The following is an 18913-nucleotide window of genomic DNA, read 5'->3' as shown; positions in this document are numbered from 1 at the left end:
AAAAAAACCTGGTTAAAACTCAAACAGCAGAAAAGTGTATTATGTAAGTCTCCTTCCCCTAATCCTTCTACTCAAAGATAACTGCTATGAATTTTTTTGTGTGTATTTTTTTTCATAAAATCTTTGTATGTCAGTATATATTTCAAAAATTCATACAAATAGGATCATGTGCTCTCCATTTCATCCCTCTTTTACTTATGTGCCTTAGAAATCTTTCCATGACTACACACATACATCTATTTTCCTTTTAGTGACTGAAATATTCCGCATGGACTATACCATTCCGTTAGTTCAGCTGATGGGCTGCTAGGTGGTTTGGCTTTTTTTTTTTCAGTAAGTAGAAGTGATCATGCAGTGAACAACTTTGTGTAGTTTGACATATTTTTGTAAGAAAATTCAAAAGGTAGATTTCCTATCATGGAAATGTAAGGAATCATTGAAAAATACTATAATTGTAAAATAATGCTGGATTACCCAAATAAAAGGTCTCATCAATGTAGTCTTTTACAATGTTCACCGATGCCATTTATCCCCTCCCTGGCTACCGCTAGACATTATTTAAGTACGTATGTCTTTTAAATGTATTTTTTGTTTAAATTGACTTATTTTGTTACTGACAAATTAAATTTGAAGAAATGGTTATGTATGTATGAGGCATATCGTCTTACATTTTGCAGATAATGGTTGGTACTCATTTAAGCTCCCAACACTCTTGGTTCTAAACCACATCCGTGATGTACTCTTTTATGACTTCAGGGAAAAGCAGATCCTTTCCTGTCTCCTCATTTTGATCTCCTTGGAAGGAAATAAGCTCCTTTTTCATATACTTTTTTAAAAACAGCTTTATTCAAGATATAATTCATCTGCCGTATAATTCATCTATTCAAAGTGTACAATTCAGTAGTTTTTAGGATATTTAGAGTTCAGAGTTGTGCAACTCTCAGTAGTCAATTTCAGAACATTTTCATCTCTCTAAAAGAAGCCTCACCCTTCTTAGCTATAATCACGCCACATCTTCACCCCCTACCCTAGGGGAACTATTAATCTCCTTTGCATCTCTCTAGATTTGCCTTTTCTGGACATTTCATGTAAGTGGAATCATCCGACATGCCATTTTTGACTGGCTTCTTTAACTTGGCATGCTGTTCTCCACTCTTCCATGTGGTGGTGTGTATTACTACTGCAGTCAGTTCTCTGTATTGGTGCGTTCCACATCTGGCGTTCAATCACAGATTAAGAATATTTAAAAAACTGCATCCGTACTGAACATATGCAGACTCATTTTTGTCATTATTCCCTAACCAATGCAGTATAACAACTACTTATATAGTATTTGTGCTTATTAGGTATTATAAGTAATCTAGAGATGACAATATAGGAGAGGGCGTGCATAGGTTATATGCAAATACTATGCCATTTTATATCAGATACTTGAGCCTCCATGGATTTTGGTATGCAGAGGAGGTCCTGGAACCAATCCGCTATGGATACCAAGTAGATGTCTATACTTCATTCCTTTTTATGGCTAAATAGTATTTCGTTGTATGTATATGTCACTTTTTTTTTTTTTCCATTTATCAGTTGATAAACAGATATTTGGGTTATTTTCACTTTCTGGTGGCTGTGAATAATGCTGGTACATATGAATTTTCGTGTGGACATGTGCTTTCATTTCTCTTGAGTATGTACCTACAGGTGGAATTGCTGGGTCATATAGTAACTCTGTTTAAGCGTTTGATGAACTGCTAGTTTCCTAAATGGCTGCATTAGTTTACATTCCCACTACCAATGTGTGAGGGTTCTAATTTCTCTCTAACACTTACTTTTCTTTTTTAAAATAATCATCCGCTGTGGTTTGAATGTGTTCCCTAAATTTTATGTGTTGGAAACTTCATCATCAAATTCATATGTTGATTGGAGGTGGACCTACGGGAGGTAATTAGGATTAGATAAAGGTCATCAGGGTGAGGCCTCCATGATGAGACTGTTGGCTTTGTATGAAGAGAAAGAGATTTGCACTAACATGCATGTGTTTGCATTGTTTTTGTCATGTGATGCCTCCTGCCATGTCATACAGCAGGAAGGCCCTCACCAGATGCCAGTGCCATGGTCTTGGACTTCATAGCTTCCAGAACCATGAGCTATGTCAGCTTTTCTTTATAAATTACCGAGTCTAGGGCTAGGCACGGTGACTCATGCCTGCAGTCTCAACACTTTGGGAGGCCAAGGCAAGAAGATTGCTTAAGAACAGGAATTCGAGACAAGCCAGGACAACATAGCAAAACCATTTCTCTTAAAGAAAAAAACAAAAAACCAAAAAACAACCAGGTGTGGTGGTGCACTTGTAGTCCTATCTACTTGGAAGGCTGAGTTAGGAGGATTGCTTGAGTCCAGGAGGCTGCTCTGAACTTTGATCCTGTCATTGCACTCCAGCCTGGATGACAGAGTAAGACCCTGTCTTTTAAAAAACATAAAAATAGGGCTGGCTGTAGTGGCTCATGCCTGTAATCCCAGCACTTTGGGAGGCTGAGGCAGGTGGATCACGAGGTCAGGAGTTTGAGACCAGCCTGGCCAACATGGTGCAACCCCATCTCTACTAATAATACAAAAATTATCTTGGTGTGCTAGTGCGTGCTTGTAATCCTAGCTACTTGGGAGGCTGTGGCAGGAGAATCTCTTGAACCTGGGAGGCAGAGATTGCAGTGAGCCAAGATTGCACCACTGCAATCCAGTCTGGCAACAGAGCGAGACTCTGTCTCAAAACAAACAAACAAAACCCAGTCTGTGGTGTTCTGTTATAGCAACAGAATATAGGCCAATGCATGATGCTGGTAAGTGTGAAGTGGTATCTTGTGGTTTTTACTTGTGCTTCCTCAATGGCTAATAATGTTGAGCATCTTTTTATGTGCGTATTGTCCATTTACGCATCTTCTTTGGGGAAATATGTATCAGATCCTTTGCTCATTTTTTACATTAGTTGTCTTATTGAGTTGTGATAATTATTTTTATATTAGATATAAGTGCTTTATCAGGTGTGATTTTCTAATTCTGTGGGTCCTCTTTTCACTTTCTTGATGGCATTCATTGAAGTGCAGAAGTTTTTAATTTTGATGTTCAATTTATCCTTTGTTGTGCTTTTGGTGTCATATCTGAACACAAGTCTTTAAAGGATGAGTTTGCTTGGTGAAACACCTTTTCTTTGGATACCAGGTTCATAAGATTGGGCACAGTCAACTTTTTTTTTTTTTTTAAATCTCAATCGCTTATTACTTGAAGATAATCTCAGGTGCAGCTTATTTTAAGGCAGTACCAATTAGTTGACTTTCAGACGTGTTATTTGGAAATACTTTTAAAGGTATTTTGATAAGAAAATCTAAGTTTTACAATAAAATGGAACCTTGCAATGTAGCTTTGCATTTTATGGTAAACATTAGTTACTGCTTACTTTACAGGTACTCAAAATCAGCTAACTACTTCAATTTCAGAATGTAACTTTCTCATGCCTTATTTCGAGTAGTATTGAGCCTCTTTATGCTTAGAAGATGGTGTTGAATCTGTTTCAGGTTAAAAAATACTTTATTCAAACTATTATTTTCTTGAAAGTTAATATGTCTAAAGTTTTTGAAAGACACTAATCACTGAGATTTTTGGAGATTTAAACTGATTTATTTTTGGTTATCCATGGAAAACTTAAAAAATTTCTTTAATGAATTATAGTTTTAAGTCTCATCTTGTTCTCGATGATTAATGTACAGGGCATGGCTTACTTACAAGTGTGACTAAAGTTGTACAAATTAATCCTAGCAGGATTCCATCCGTTAATGTCAGTGCTGTCAGTTGTTCTCCCCTTTTTCCTGTTATTCTGGCATTATATCTTTTCTGTATGTAAATTCTTATTTTGTGGGTGAAAAGGGATATGGTTCAACAGGATTCAAGAACTTAAAGATTGCCCTTTTTCACATTTTTCGTAAGTAGTAAGTCTTCTAAAGTGAAGTCAGGGTCATTATAAAGGCATGATAATGGAATCTTATCTATTTTGAAAAACAACTCTTATTGCTATTTTTAATAAATGTAAATGGTCTGCCATTTATTTTAGAATTATTCTGTTTCTAGGCCCTAGAAAGGCTCTGCATTTTATAATTAAAGTTAGTAGAGGCTGGAACAACTTCTAGGAATGTCATAATGTGCTGTAGGGGACAGCGATACTTTTAAAGGTTCCGACATTCAGCCAGTAAGGTGCTTCTATTTCCAAATAACTTCTTTTTCCCCCAGGAATAGATACAGGAAATATTTTTGGTAAATCTGCCAAGTTTTTTATGTGATTCTCGTTATATTAAATTTTATTAACAGTGCCTAAATAATGCTAACATTTTAAGTTAAACAGTTATTCAGCTTACCACTTGGACATTACTGCTGATTAGAATTGAAGGCTAAGTTGAGCCTGGGGAATGAGCCTCATTGTCCAGAAAAGGGCTCTTAGATTTTTCCCTGTCAGTGTGTCATAACCTTTTATAAGGGCAGCGCCAAAAAAGGAGAAGCTGCTACTTGGGGCAGTGTGTTTGACTTTGGCATTCTCACAGGTATGCTGTCTGGGAAAGAGTTGAGGTCTCCTGCTTAAGAAATTGGGAACTAGGCTGCTTCCTGTGGTTCTGTTGCTTTGTCAGGGGAGGGATGGTACCTGATTTCTACTGAAGGCCAAAATGCAGAGTCAATACAGCCAGTTCTTGGCAAAAATTATGATATTTAGAAACTTTTGGAATGTCTGCAGTGTTTTCTAGACATTCTGGGGAGAATGGTGTTTGGAAAGTACATACAAATGGTGTATGAAAGGAGCGTGCCATTTTCTGCAGAGGTGTTCATTACGTTTCATAACCTTGTGTTGCCGTTTAATGAGGTCAAAGAGGTATCTCGACTGTGACTATGGAATGCTTATCTTTTGTTTTGTCTTGGTCTCCTACCTGTCTGTGTCTTTCATTATCTCTGACTTCTTGTATGTTGGCAGTGGCTTTATTTCCTTTCACACTCAGCCTAGATTCCAGGCTCATTTGTAACTCCTACATCAGAACCCTGAACTGGCTTGCCTGTTTTGTAATCTGTCCTACCATGCATACCCCTAACCTAGCACAAACTCCCTGCCCTTCCCTTCTCTTGTACCCTTGTGGCTCAGCACTTCTGGATAAATTAGAACAACTTTGACGATGGTATTGGTCAGGGTCCAGTTGTCGAGCACAGACTCTAATTCTTCCTACTTTAAGCAGAAAGTAATTTATTACAGGGAATTAAATTTCTTGGTGAATTGTTGAGCATACTTAAAAACATACTCTCTAGCACGACCTGCTGGGAGCAATTCCCAAGGCTGCCCTGTGGGACTGGACTGCCAGGGTGGCCAGCGTCTATCCCAGACATGGGGCTGCTGATTTGGCTGTTGCTGCTCCACTGCTGGCCTCAGAACCACACCACCTCAGCTGCTGTCCACAAGAGCAAAGTGGCTATGTCACAGTCTGTTTCTCTCCCCACTTAGTTCAGTTTCGTTCTTAACCCAGTTGGACCATACAATTTGTGTTTTGCGTGATTCACTTTTATCATAATCTGACAGAACCTAAATCTAGAGCAGAACCCCAGTAGCAAGAGAACTGGGAAATGTGGTTTTCAGCTTTCCAGACTCTGCAGGGCTAGAAGGTGGGAGTAGATTGAAGTGAGTCAGTCTGCAGTATTTTCTACATTTATAGTTTCTGAGTATAGCTGGCTCTTCAAGACTGTTCTGTAGTCCTTTCACCTTTCCTTGATAGGTTGACTTGTTTGTTGCTGAAAGCAACAGTTCTCACTCTACGCTGGCCTCTTTCACTCTCAGTAGATGGTGGAGCCTACACTTGAGAAGAAGCAGCTGTCGGGTACGAACTCCACTTAATTGTCCTCCCATTCTTCCCTGCTATCCCTTTCAAATGACCACAAGTAGCTGTCATAGCCCCGTAAAGAGTGTGAGAAAGCAGAGGCAGGAGTCAGCAAGGTTGCTGGGAGAACTGAGGCTCTTGGAGGCGGATCCTGGAGGTGAGAGGGCCAGAGCACGTTCCAGAGGCCCCACGACAGCCCCGCACAGCACGTGGCACCATTCTTCACTTAGAATCCAGGGCACTGTACTTTCCTGTCTCGCTGGCGGCAGCTCATTCTGTTTCCTTCATTGAATCTTCTCTTCATATCCTCAGGTTCAGTCCTTATTCTGTTCTTGACTTCTCTTCTCTTTGTGGGCAATCTCCTTTGTTTATCTCTAGCTTCAGCCTTTCCCAGAAGTCCAGAGGTATATTTCCAGTGGTCAGTCATCTTAGATATCTCATAGGCTTCTCACATCTAACATGTCTGAAACCACTCTCGATTTTTCTTTTTTCTTTTTTTTTTTCAAATCTCTCTCACTTAGTGTCTCCCATTTTAATAAGTGGCTTTATCATTTATCCAGTAACTCAGGCCCCAAATCTTGGAGTTATCCTTCATTTTTTTCTTCTCTTATTTCTCACACTGAATCCCGTTAGTAAATTCTGTTTTCTCTGCTTTTAAAACATACCCTGAAACCAGTCACTTATAATCAGCCTCATTGCTGCCATTCCAGGCCACCATCATCACTAATAAGCCTTACAAATGGTGGCCCTAACTTTTAACTTCTGTATCCAGTTGCCAGAGTGACATAAATCTAATAATGTCTTTCCACTGCTCACTTAGATTATAAATCCTATTGCACTTAGAATACAACTTAAAAGCCTTACTATGGCCTACAAGGTTCTGTGTGGATGGTCCCAGTTATCTTTCTTTACCCTCTAAGCGTTACCCACCTGGCTTACCAAGTTACTTCCAAGCTGCCTCCTGATTGTTCTGTATTTAAAACAACTGCTTTATTAACTTACTGGGATAAGATGCATAATGGTACATATCTTTTTTTTTTTTTTTTCAGTTCCCCAGTAGACTATAAGCTTCATAGGGCAGGAATGTTATTTTGCTCCTTATCTTTTCTTCACCCGGTACATAGTAGGTGCTCAAACATTTGCCACATGGCAGATGGGGACAGGGAAATTATTCTGAAGGTCTTGTCTTCATCGGAAGATTGAAGGATAAGAGGGTCTTTGTGGAGAAAGTAGTCATAAGAAATAGTCATAAAATATGGGACTGATCACTACTGCCAGGAAGAGAAAAGTAAGCAGTGGAACTTTCAAATTCACAGGAGCAAAAACGAAATGAATAGTAACCCAACCCAGACCAGTGGGAGTCAGGAAAGGAAAAGTAGAAACTGCGCAAGATAGCAAAGAAAGATGAAACAATGGGAATGGTGGAGCAGCCCCATTTCTCTCTACCCTCTTAGGACTCAAAATCCCTGGACTTCACATAACAAAGAAGCATAGGAAGATGCTGAATGGTGAAGAGAAGACTGTGGCCACTCTAGAATGACAAGGGGGTCAGTTCCCTCAGTTTCCTTACTATCTCCCACATGTCCCGTACAGGGCACTGCGGAAGCCTGCATCCCTGAACCCCACCAGTAGTCACAGACAGCAAAACTCTGAGAAGAGCCTGTTCCGCATAGCCAGAGGACAGGGGAAGGGAGGGTGGTCTAACAAAACAGACCTTTTGTCGGTATTCACTCTGCTCCAGCTAAACCAAGGAAACTGCCCTCCTCCCTTCCGAGGCTTCGAGAGCAGGCAGCATGCTTCGGTTCCCCACCCAGAGGCTGGAGGCGTGCCTGAGAAGAGAGTTAATCTTTCATTTCCTGCGTGGCAGAAGCAGGTGGCACTTCAGTTCCCCTGCCAGGTGGTGCTGACAGCATCTCATGGGGAGCCGATCTTCCACCCTCTGCCTGGTAGGAGCAGGTGGTGCTCTGACTTCTCTGCCAGGGTAGTGTCAGCAAAGCCCAGCTTAGGGCCGTTTCCAGCCCCCACCAGCCATGATGAGGTGGTGCTAGCAGGAGGCTAATTACCATTACACTTGACCCCTTCCATCGCCATCATCCCCTGGTGGGGAGGTGAGCCTCCACACCTACTGGTGGCAAATGAGGTATGGAGGAGTGGAGCTAACTGACACTCCCCACCTCCCTACCCCTCCTCTGGTATAAGTAGGGCCCATGGGGGTGCTGAACTTCTGCTCCCGGATGCAGCAACAAACTGGTATGGCTTAGCCCTTGGCTTTCCCTTCCCTTGTGGTAGCTTGGCCCAGAGGGTAGCTGATCTTACACAGAGGCAACAGAAATGGTGAGTTGGAGCCACACTTTGGCTGGGAAGGTGTCAATGAGCTGAACTCCCACCCCATCTGTCTGCAACAAGGCAATGTGAGTCATCACCTGACTTTTGTCAGGGTGATGGGGAATGGGGGGCTAGCGGGTAGCTGAACATGCACGCCCACGCATCCCTGGTATTAATACCTTTGTAGCAGGGAAGTGCCCACTAAAAGATTAAATTGGATCTAGGGTCTCTTAATATCAGAAACATACAGGATACAATTCATACAAATTTATACAATTCCTGCAAATCACTCATACCAAGATCCAGGAATATCACCTATGAATGAGAAAGGACCATCAGCAGGTGCTACCTGATTTATCTGACAAGGATTTGAAAGCTGCTATGATAAAAATGTTTCAACAAGTTATTACAAATTATTTTGAAACAAAATGTTAGAAAATCTCAGCCAAGAAATCAAAATTATTTATTAAAAGCCAAAAAGAAATGATAGAACTGAAAAATAATGATATTTTAAAAATGCTGAATGGGCTCAATAGAGTGGCAGTGGCAGGTGGACTTGAAGACAAGATTAGAACCTGCCCAATGTGAAAAAAGTAGACTGAAGAAAAAAAAAAGTCTCCTAGACCTCTGGAATGATGATAAAAGAGAGAACACTTGTGTCATTGCAGTTTCAGAAGGAAAGAATAGAGTGGGACCAAAAAAAGAGCTGAAGAAATAATCTGACTGCAACTTCTCAAATTTGGTGACAGACAGAAAGCTGTAGATCTTAGAAGCTGAGTGAGCCCCAAACAGGATCAACCCAAAGGAATCTGTGCCAAGATGCGTCATGATTAAACTTGTGCAAGGTGGACTCAGGAAAGCAACTGAAAGTAGCTGGAGTTTAACAATGTGTAATTTGTAGGGGAAAACCAGTCCAATTGAGAGGCGCCTTCTCATCTGGAATGATGGTGGCCAGAAGAAAAATGGCACAACATTTTTCAAGGGCTGAAAGAAACAACCATTAACCACCAATTCTATATGCAACAAAAATATCGTTCAGGAATGAGGGGAAAAGGAAAACTTTCTTGAATGAAGGAAAATAATTTATTGCTGCCAAGCATACCCTTAAAGACTAGGTAAAAGTTCTTTAAATGAGTGGAAATGAAAACATAAGGCTCTGAATTTCAGAAAGGACTGGAATGGGCAAATATAGGGACACATGTAATAGACTTTTTATGAGTTATATTTGGTTGAAGCAAAATTTTAACACAATTTGATGTACTAAGTGTATGCAGAGGAAATATTTAAGACATGCTTAAAAAGTGAGGAAGGGCCTTTTGGCTGGAACCAACCATCTTCTGTTAATTTGCCAAAATGATGAACAACAGAGAGAAAGGGGAGAGGCACCCGATATGTTCTCTAGGCGTTTTAGAAAACGTGGACTTGTTCTTTTGGCCACATACCTGCAAATGTCTAAGAAAGGTGTTATTGGAGACATCAAGGGAATGGGTACTCTTCAGAAAGGAAGCCCCACAAGTGTTACCATGGCAAAACTCGAAGAGTCTACGATGTTACTCAGCATGCTGTTGGCGTTGTAAACAAACAAGGTCGGGGCACGATTCTTGCCAAGAGAACTAATGTGCATGTTGAACACATTAAGCACTCTTAAGAGCCAAGATAGTTTCCTGAAACATGTGAAGGAAAATGATCAGAAAAAGAAGGAAGCCAAAGAGAAGGGTACTAGGGTTCAGCTGAAGAGTCAGCCTGTTCCCAGAGAAGCACACTTTGTGAGAAGCAGTGGAGAGGAACCTGAGCTGCTGGGGCCTCTCCCCTATGAATACATGGCATGATAGGTGTTAAACCCCAAAAAACAAACAACCAAAAACTCTGGACTGTGTTTAAAAAAAAAAAGGTGGGGAGAGTAAAGGCAACTTACATAGAAGTGTGGAAGCCTGTTTTTCCTATTGCTTGTGCTGGTAAAAATGTTGATACCAGTAGAGTGTGATGAGTTACATATGCTTATTGTGGTCCTTAGAGCAGCCATTATGAAAACTGAGTGATACACTCCAGCACTATGAATAAATCAAGGTGAAATTATTAAAAAACTGACATAATCCACAGGAAGAAAGGAGAAACAAAAAACAAAATAACAAATAATTAAATGGCAGGCTTAGGCTTGTCATACTAATAATTGGCTTAAATATAGATGGTCTGAATATACCTATTACAGGATAGAGATTGGCACAGTGGTTAAGAAAACATGATCCAAAACTATGTTGTTCAAGAAATTCTCTTAAACCAATGACATAGGTAGGTTGAAAGTAAAGGATGGAAAAAGATATGCCATGCAAACATGAATTTAAACAAGAGTGGCCATATTAACATTTAAAAAACAATTTCAGAATAAATAAAATTACTAAAGACCAAGACATAAGGATCAAAGAATGAACACATTAGGAAGACATAGTGATCCTAAATATGTACACACCAAACAGAGCCTCAAAATACATGAAGCAAAAACTGATAGAGCTGAAAGGAGAAATAAATTTAACAAATACTCCATACATATAAATAAATTTAATAAATAACTGAAGTCTTAAACACCATAGTCTTAGCAATTAGTAAAATTATACACCAAATCAGCAAGAATATACGACTTACACAGTTGGCCAACAGAATCCGACATTTAGAACACTTTACCCCAAAACAATAGAATATCCGACTTTCTAGTGCCCATGGGACATTATAGACATTATCCTGGGCTAAAAAATAAAACATGTAAAAGGATTGAAATCCTACAGAATTTGTTCTGTGACAATAATGGAATCAAACTAAAAATAGTAAAAGCAACAGGAAAATCTCTAAAATTCATAAACCATGGGTCAGTCTCAAAGGAAAATGTTAAACATAAAAATGAAAAATACATTATTAAATATGTGGGATGTAGCTTAAAGCAGTCCCAAGAGGGAAATGTATAGCACTAAGTATTATAAATTAAGTTGAAAAGTAGAAAGGTCTCAAGTCAATCTAAGCTCCTACCTCAAGAAACTAGAAAAGAGCAAAACAAACCTAAGCAAGCAGAATGAAGAGCAGGAGTCAATGAAAAGAGGGAAAAGAAGAATCACAAAAAGCTGTTTCTTTGAAAAGATCAATGAAATTGTTAAATTACTAGCAAGACTGACACAGATAAAAAGGAGTCAGACCCAAATCAGTGATCAGGAATGAAATAGAGGATATCACTACAGAGGCTGCAGCCATTAAAAGGATAATTAGGAAATGCCACAAATAACTTTGTGCTCGTAAATTTGACAACACAGAGGAAATATCTTTAGTTTTAGTTAGCTTTTTTAGTTTTTCTTAAAAACTAAAGCCTACTAAAACTCAACCAAGACAAAATAGACAATCAGAACGTAGGCATACCTCAGAGATGTGGCGGATTTGGTTTCAGACTACTGCAGTAAACCAAATAGGGCAATAAAAGGAGTCACAGAAAGTGGTTTCCCAGTATATATAGAAGTTATATTTACTCTATAGAGTGCAATAACGTTTTGTCTAAAAATACACTAATTGTTGCTAGACAATGCTGACACAAGTGAGCACATGCTTTTGGAAAAATGATGCTGATGTCACTAATCTTCAATTTGTAAGAAAATATAAGTAAAATAAAAAAAATTGGCCAGGCGCGGTGGCTCACGGCTGTAATTCCAGCACTTTGGGAGGCCAAGATGGGTGGATCACAAGGTCAGGAGATTGAGACCATCCTGGATAACACTGTGAAACCCTGTCTCTACTAAAAATATCAAAGAAATAGTGGGGTATGGTGGCAGGCACCTGTAGTCCCAGCTACTCAGGAGGCTGAGGCAGGAGAGTGGCATGAACCCGGGAGGCGGAGCTTGCAGTGAGCTGAGATTGGGCCACTGCACTCCATGGAGCCTGGGAAACAGAGGGAGACTCCATCTCCCCCAAAAAAAAAAAAAAAAAAAAAAAATCTATGAAGCACAATAAAGTGCAATAAAACAAGGTATACAGTAATGTTAAAAGCCATTAAAGAAATTGAATTCTTAATTGAAATGCTCCTTAAAAAAAAGAAAAAAAAAAATCTCTGGGCCCAGATGGTTTCACTGGACAATTTACAACATTTAAAGAAGAAGTAACACCAGTTTTATTCAATCTCTTCTAGAAAACAGAGAAGACCTACAAAGTCATTTTGTGAGTCTGGTATTACCCTGACAGCAAAATCAGAGACTGCAAAAAAGGAACTCCACAGTTCATTATCGCTAATGAACTTAAAGGCAATGATCCTCAAGAAAATATTAGCAAATCAAATCGAGTAATTAATATTTAACATGACCAAATGGGATTTATGCCAGCCATGCAAGATTCAGCATTCAAAAATCAATGCAATCCACAATATCAACACACCAAAGAAAAATCAGTATCAGTTGACTCATTAAAAGCATCTGACAAAATCCAGCATTCATTCGTGATTAAAAATTCAGAAAACTAGCAATAAAGAACTTTTCCAGCTAGATAAAGAGCATCTAACAAAAGCCTCCTCCAGGTAAGACCATACTCCATAATGAAAGATGGAATGTCTTTCCTCTCAGGTTGGGAACAAGGCCAGGATGTTCAGTCTTACCTTTGCTGTCCAAAACAGTAGTACTAAAAGACAAGAGCAAAACAGTCCCAGTTTACGGGTTACATCATTGTTCATCCTAAGAAATCTAGAAGAAAACTTCTGGAACCGAGGAATTCAGCATAGTTGCTGCATACAGGATCAACACAAAAACCATGTTTCTATACCCTAACAACAAATATGCAGAAACTGAAATTAAAAACACAATGCCATTTATGTTTTAAAAATTATGAAAAAGATATAAACTTCAACATGTATTGGATATTTGTGCTGAAAATTACAAAACACCGATGAAACAAATCAGAGGACCCAAATGTTGCCACCAACCATATTGACATACTGGAATATTCAACATGGTAAATATGTCAGTTCTGCCTGAATTATCATAGCTTTTATGCAGTTCCTACATAAAATCCCAGCAAAGATTTTTGGTAGATACATAAAAAGATTATTGAAAAACTTGTATGGAAAGGCATAGGCCCCAGAATGACTAAAACGATCTTGTAAAAGAATAAAGTAGTTGGAATCACTCTGATATTAAAGCTTTCCCCTGTAGTGATAGTAATCAAGATACACAGATTAATGTGGTGCAATAGAGAACTAAAAGATAAATATGCCAAATTAATTTTTGACAAAGGTGAAAAAGCAATTCACTGATTATTATTCTTAACAAATGGTGTTGGAGCAGAAATTGGACATTCATAGACAAAATGATCAACCTTGATCTAAATTTTATATTTGATACAAAATTAACTCAAAATAGATTATGGACATAAATGTAAAATTGTAAAACTCTTAGGGAAAAAAGGAGAAAGTCGGCCGGGCGCGGTGGCTCATGCCTGTAATCACAGACCTTTGGGAGGCTGAGGCGGGTGGATCACCTGAGGTCGGGAGTTCCTGACCAACATGGAGAAACACCATCTCTACTAAAAATTCAAAATTAGTGAGGCATGCCTGTGATCGCAGCTACTTGGGAGGCTGAGGCAGGAGAATCGCTTGAACTCGGGAGGTGGAGGTTGCCGTGAGCCGAGATCGCGCTCCAGCCTGGGCAACAAGAGTGAAACTCCATCTCAGAAAAAAGGAAGAAGTCTTCAGAATCCAGAACTAAGTAATAAGTTCTTAGTCTTGATACCAAAATCACAATCCATAAAAGAAAAACTTGGTAAGTTAGAACCTGTTAAAGACTTTTTCTCCATGAAAGAGCATATTAAGAGGATGGAAAGACAAGCTACAGACTAGTAGAAAATATTTGCATCCAATTTATCTGCCAAGAGACTAGTATCTAGAATATGTAAAGAACTTTCAAAATTCAATAGGAAAAAACAGTTCAGTTAGAAAATGGACAAAAGACATCAACAGACTTTTCACCAAAGAGGATATTTAAGTGGCAAATAATCACAGAAAAAGACATTCATTCAGTATCACTAGCCATTAGGGAAATGGAAATTAAAGCCATAGGGAGAAAACTTCTGCTAAATGGCTGAAATAATAATAAAAAGACAACAAATGTTGGTGAAGATGCAGAGAAACATTGCTCATACATTGCTAGTGGGAATGTAAAATGGTACAGCCACTCTAGAAAACAGTTTGGCGGTTTCTTATAAAAAACGTAGAACTACCATACAACTTGGCAGGTGTACTCTTGGACAGTTATCTCAGAGAAATGAACACATAATCATGCAAGAACCTGTACAGCAATGCTTAGAGAAGCTTTATTTTTAATAAATACCCCTACACAGGAAACAGCCCGGATGTCCTTCAGTGGATGCATTATTAAACCATAGTACATCTGCATCATGCTTACTTCTCACAATAAAAAGGGCCAAAGTATTGATGCACCTCCTGTGAATCTCCATGTCGAGTGATAAAAAGCCTATGCTAAAAGGTTATATGCTGTATAATTCCACTGATGTAATATTTATGAAATGACAAAATTCTAGAAGTGGATTAGTGACTTCCAGTGGCTGAAGAGCAGAAGAGAGTAGGAAGGACATGGATGTGGTAATGAAGGGGCGACATGAGGGATCCTTGTGGTGGTGGAAATACTGTATCTTGGCTGTATCAGTGTCAATATCCTGTATGTGGTGTTGCACTAGCTATTCAAAGTGTCATTGTTGTGGGAAACTTGGTCAAGGGTGAATGGGATCTCTTTGTAGTATTTCTTACAACTGCTTGTGAATCTATAATTATCTCCTAATAAAAAGTTTAATTAAATGTGAATGGACTGACTTCTATTAGAAGACAAAATTGGAAAGTACCTTAAAATACAGCTGATAGGCTGGGCGCGGTGGCTCAAGCCTGTAATCCCAGCACTTTGGGAGGCCGAGACGGGCGGATCACGAGGTCAGGAGATCGAGACCATCCTGGCTAACACAGTGAAACCCCGTCTCTACTAAAAATAGAAAAAAACTTAGCCGGGCGAGGTGGCGGGCGCCTGTAGTCCCAGCTACTCGGGAGGCTGAGGCAGGAGAATGGCGTGAACCCGGGAGGCGGAGCTTGCAGTGAGCTGAGATCCGGCCACTGCACTCCAGCCTGGGTGACAGAGCGAGACTCCGTCTCAAAAAAAACAAAACAAAACAAAACAAAACAAAAAGCTGATAACAAATAACACTTCAGTGGTTAAAGAGGAAGATGAAAGTGAAGAGATGGCCGAAAAGATACCGTACAAACACAAAAAAACAGAATGACAGTGTTGATATCAGATCAGTTGAGACTGCCAGTTGAAAGCAGTAAACATATTACAGGATACATTATTGATAAAAGACATCATTTCTGAAGAGGATAAACAGTGAAGGTGTATAGATACTAAACATAGTTGCTAAACACATACCACCAAAACAAAAAACAAAACCAGAAATTTTCATTAAGTTTAGTTCGATCAGACAAAGCAATAAAAGGAATGTTTCGTACCAAAGCCTATGGACACAATGAAAACTAAGTGCAGGGAAAGAAGTCTACAGAATTAAATGTCTTCAGGATTAGAGAATACAGAGTAAAAAGTGAACAGTGAAAAACTCCCTACATGTACAATTTAAAAAAATGTTTTAAAAATTGTGGTGAAATACATCCTAATTTTTCATCTGAAACATTAAGTATACAGTTCAGTAGCATCAAATACATTCACATTGTCATGCATCTAGTCACCACAGCTGCTTTTATCTTGCAAAGCTAAAGCTCTGTACCTAGCTCAGGATCCATTTTTTTTTCCCGTTGTATATCTAAGAAAATTCTGACTGACTTAAGTAGTAGCAGTTGTTAGCTTTTGAAAACAGTTTCTCTTTTAATTTCAAGATGTGCTTTGCTTATGTTGATATGGAAGCTTAAAGAGGAATTGTACATAGTTTATTTCCACACTGAATAAAAATGTGACAGTTGCTCTTGTTATCATAAATAGAAAAGACCCCAAATTTGGCAACAAACGTTAAAACTACATTACCATCTCAGAATAGGTGGATATCGTGTTCTTCTTTGTTATTGCTGGACTGAACGTAATGGCATGCTGAAAGCACGTTTCAGTCAGATGGAGCTGAGCCCTGTCTAGTGTATAGTTTACCTTTTCACATATACTGCAAGAGTGTACCTGGTAGTGAGTTCTGTGAGAGTGAACATAAAAGTTCAGCAGTCCTAAATTCAGAAAATGATGAGTGGTGAGCCTTTGTAGTTAATGACATGATTACTGCAAGTCTTACTGTTGTACAGTAATAACAAGAGATGCTTCATTTCCAGGTCCACACAAGCACAAATTGACCTACCACACAGGGTAGTGCTTTGGGGACAGCTTACGTAAAAATTTGAATAGTACCCATCTGATTATGACTGTTGTGCTTTATTACAGGTTTTAAAACATGCTGCAAGAAATTAAGCGTTTATAGAAGTCTTTGAACTATTGCTGTAGAACTTCAGGTCTCCACGGAATGTGGTTTGATCACTGCTGCATTGAAGTACACAGAGGGAATGTCATTAGAAACTGCATTTTGGTTTTGGAGGATTTTATTTTCAGATAACTTATGGATTTTATAGCAAAAATGCTTATGCTGATATCTATTTCCTGGTTTCTCTAGGACCTGACTTGTTCCAGATAAATAATATTTTCACAGCTTAAATATCTTCAAGAGGATACATTGAGAAAAGATACTGGGACCTGACGTATGTTAGGAAACAAATGAGATTAAAAAGAGACTGAATAATGTTTTAATATAAACATAGTCTGTCAACAAACCAAAGTAGCTGTCATTGTGAGATGAGAATTTCCTGAAAAAAATTATGTAAAATCCTACTCGGTGACATTAACATATTAAATATATTTAACTTATACATTCTTACAGTAAGCATGATTTGCAATGCCATTTTATTTAAATGGCAGGAAACCCCATCATTCAATAACATGAGTTTTCATTTTTTCCAGGAAATTATTTCTGATTTGAAGATGGGAGTTGTAGTAACGTATCAGGGCTTGTAACATGTTTACGGAAACCCAAATTCCAGGATGGTGGCACAGCTGAAAAGACCCCTCAGCGTTATCTGTTTTCCCAGACGATGCCTTGCCATCTCTTTCCTGTTTCACTGCTTCTCTGGAGTATTTCCTCCTCGGTAGTAAATGACGTTCCATGAAATTTGAGATTTCTCGTATTAAATAGCTTCTTGCAGTAATGTTTGATCCTTTAGGATATGCAGGTCACCCTGTCTAGATGACAAAGCTTGGGCTGCTGTGACGTCGGTAGTCAAGCGTTCTCAGTCTGTTGGAATTGCAGTGTCATCACCCACCGCAGTTATTCAGTTCTTGTTTTCTCTCTTTTAAGCATAATAATTAAAACAATTCTTTTAGAATAACCCCATTGTTAGATGTTTCTGGCACTTGTACTCCTAGATAAAATGTTTTTGGGTCTAATTTTTAAGATTTGGAGTCTCATTTGTCCACATTGCAACTTGTGATACTGCATACTCTTCTGCTTACAATCTTTCAGGGAGGTTCCTACTGTCTTAAGAATAAAATTCAGACTCCTGTGCATGCACAACTGCTGCTCGTAATAAAGCTGATTGTGCCCTGCATGTGGGCACCAGCGAGAAGAGGAGTCCTGCCAGCTTGTCTACAGCTCTGGGGCTGGTTTCCATGGGTGGGGACCTTTCCAGTTCACTGAGAGGTGTCACCTGGGCTAGTGGAGCTCCTGTGAGCCTCCGTGCAAGGCTGTTCATCTAGCTTCACTTTCTTCCTAGGCTCCACCTTGTCTCTCCTTCTTGCCAGCACTGCAATGTACGTATGGTCCTGATCGATGACGCTACTTCAGATTCTACAAGTGTGCTGTGCTGTCTGGTACCCTTGTGGTAATAATAATAGAGTTAACATTCATTTATTTTTATTTTTTTAATAGTCAGGGTCTCACTCTGTCACCCAGGCTGGAGCTCAGTGGTGTGATCATGACTCACTGCGCCTCCAACTCCGGCTCAGGCAATCCTTCTGCCTTAGCATCCTGAGTAGTTGGGACTGCAGGCATACACCCCCACACTCGGTTAATTTTTTTTTTGGGGTGTGTGTGTGTGTGTATATGTATATGTGTATATATGTGCGTATACACATATATGTATATACACATATACAAGTACATACATGTGTGTATATATACATGTATATATGTGTATATGTATATACGTATATATATATGTGTGTGTGTATATGTGTGTGTATATATGTATATGTGTGTATTTATATATATATATATTTTTTGGTATAGCAGTGTTTGATATGTTGCCCAGGCTGGTCTTGAACTCCTGGGCTCAAGTGATCCTGCTTCAGCCTCCCAAAGTGCTAGAATTATAGGCATGAGCTACTGCACCCAGCCCTTAGAGAATTATTTATTCTCCTCCTCCTCTACTAAACTAATTGGAGAGTTTCACTTCATACACTAAAGTCTACAGTTAAATTCTTGCTGTTCCCTAAAAGACTTTGCATCTTTGTGCTTCTGTGGGTTGCCCATGCCATTCCCTCTGCTTCCTTTCACTGCCTCTTGCATCCAGATGTTAGCCTAGTAAGTGGAGTTGAACTTGATGCCACTTCTTCCAAGAACTCTTTTCCAGTTGCACAAAC

The 18913-nt window shown here is 39.1% G+C and overlaps 1 protein-coding gene and 1 long non-coding RNA gene across 8 annotated transcripts in view; one reads left to right on the top strand and one right to left on the bottom strand.

The window, feature by feature from the left end:
* Nucleotides 1-18913, top strand: part of LOC105483388 (sidekick cell adhesion molecule 1) — a 960109-nt gene that overhangs the window by 26738 nt on the left and 914458 nt on the right. The gene's annotated exons all lie outside the window — the stretch shown is intronic.
* LOC105483383 (uncharacterized) overlaps nucleotides 1-18913 on the bottom strand; it is a 52045-nt gene that overhangs the window by 24245 nt on the left and 8887 nt on the right. For 2 of the 3 annotated variants that reach the window (XR_011622634.1, XR_003018425.2), the window contains exon 3: nucleotides 6227-7720. This is a non-coding gene — a long non-coding RNA (uncharacterized lncRNA). Of the gene's footprint in view, nucleotides 1-6226; nucleotides 7721-18913 lie in introns of those variants that run through there. The other variant, XR_011622635.1, reaches the window with a different exon arrangement.

This window comes from Macaca nemestrina, chromosome 4, assembly GCF_043159975.1.
Source record: "Macaca nemestrina isolate mMacNem1 chromosome 4, mMacNem.hap1, whole genome shotgun sequence".
Taxonomy (NCBI): domain Eukaryota; kingdom Metazoa; phylum Chordata; class Mammalia; order Primates; family Cercopithecidae; genus Macaca; species Macaca nemestrina.
The sequence above is the reverse complement of the archived record's forward strand: the minus strand, read 5'-3'. Positions and strand labels throughout refer to the sequence as shown.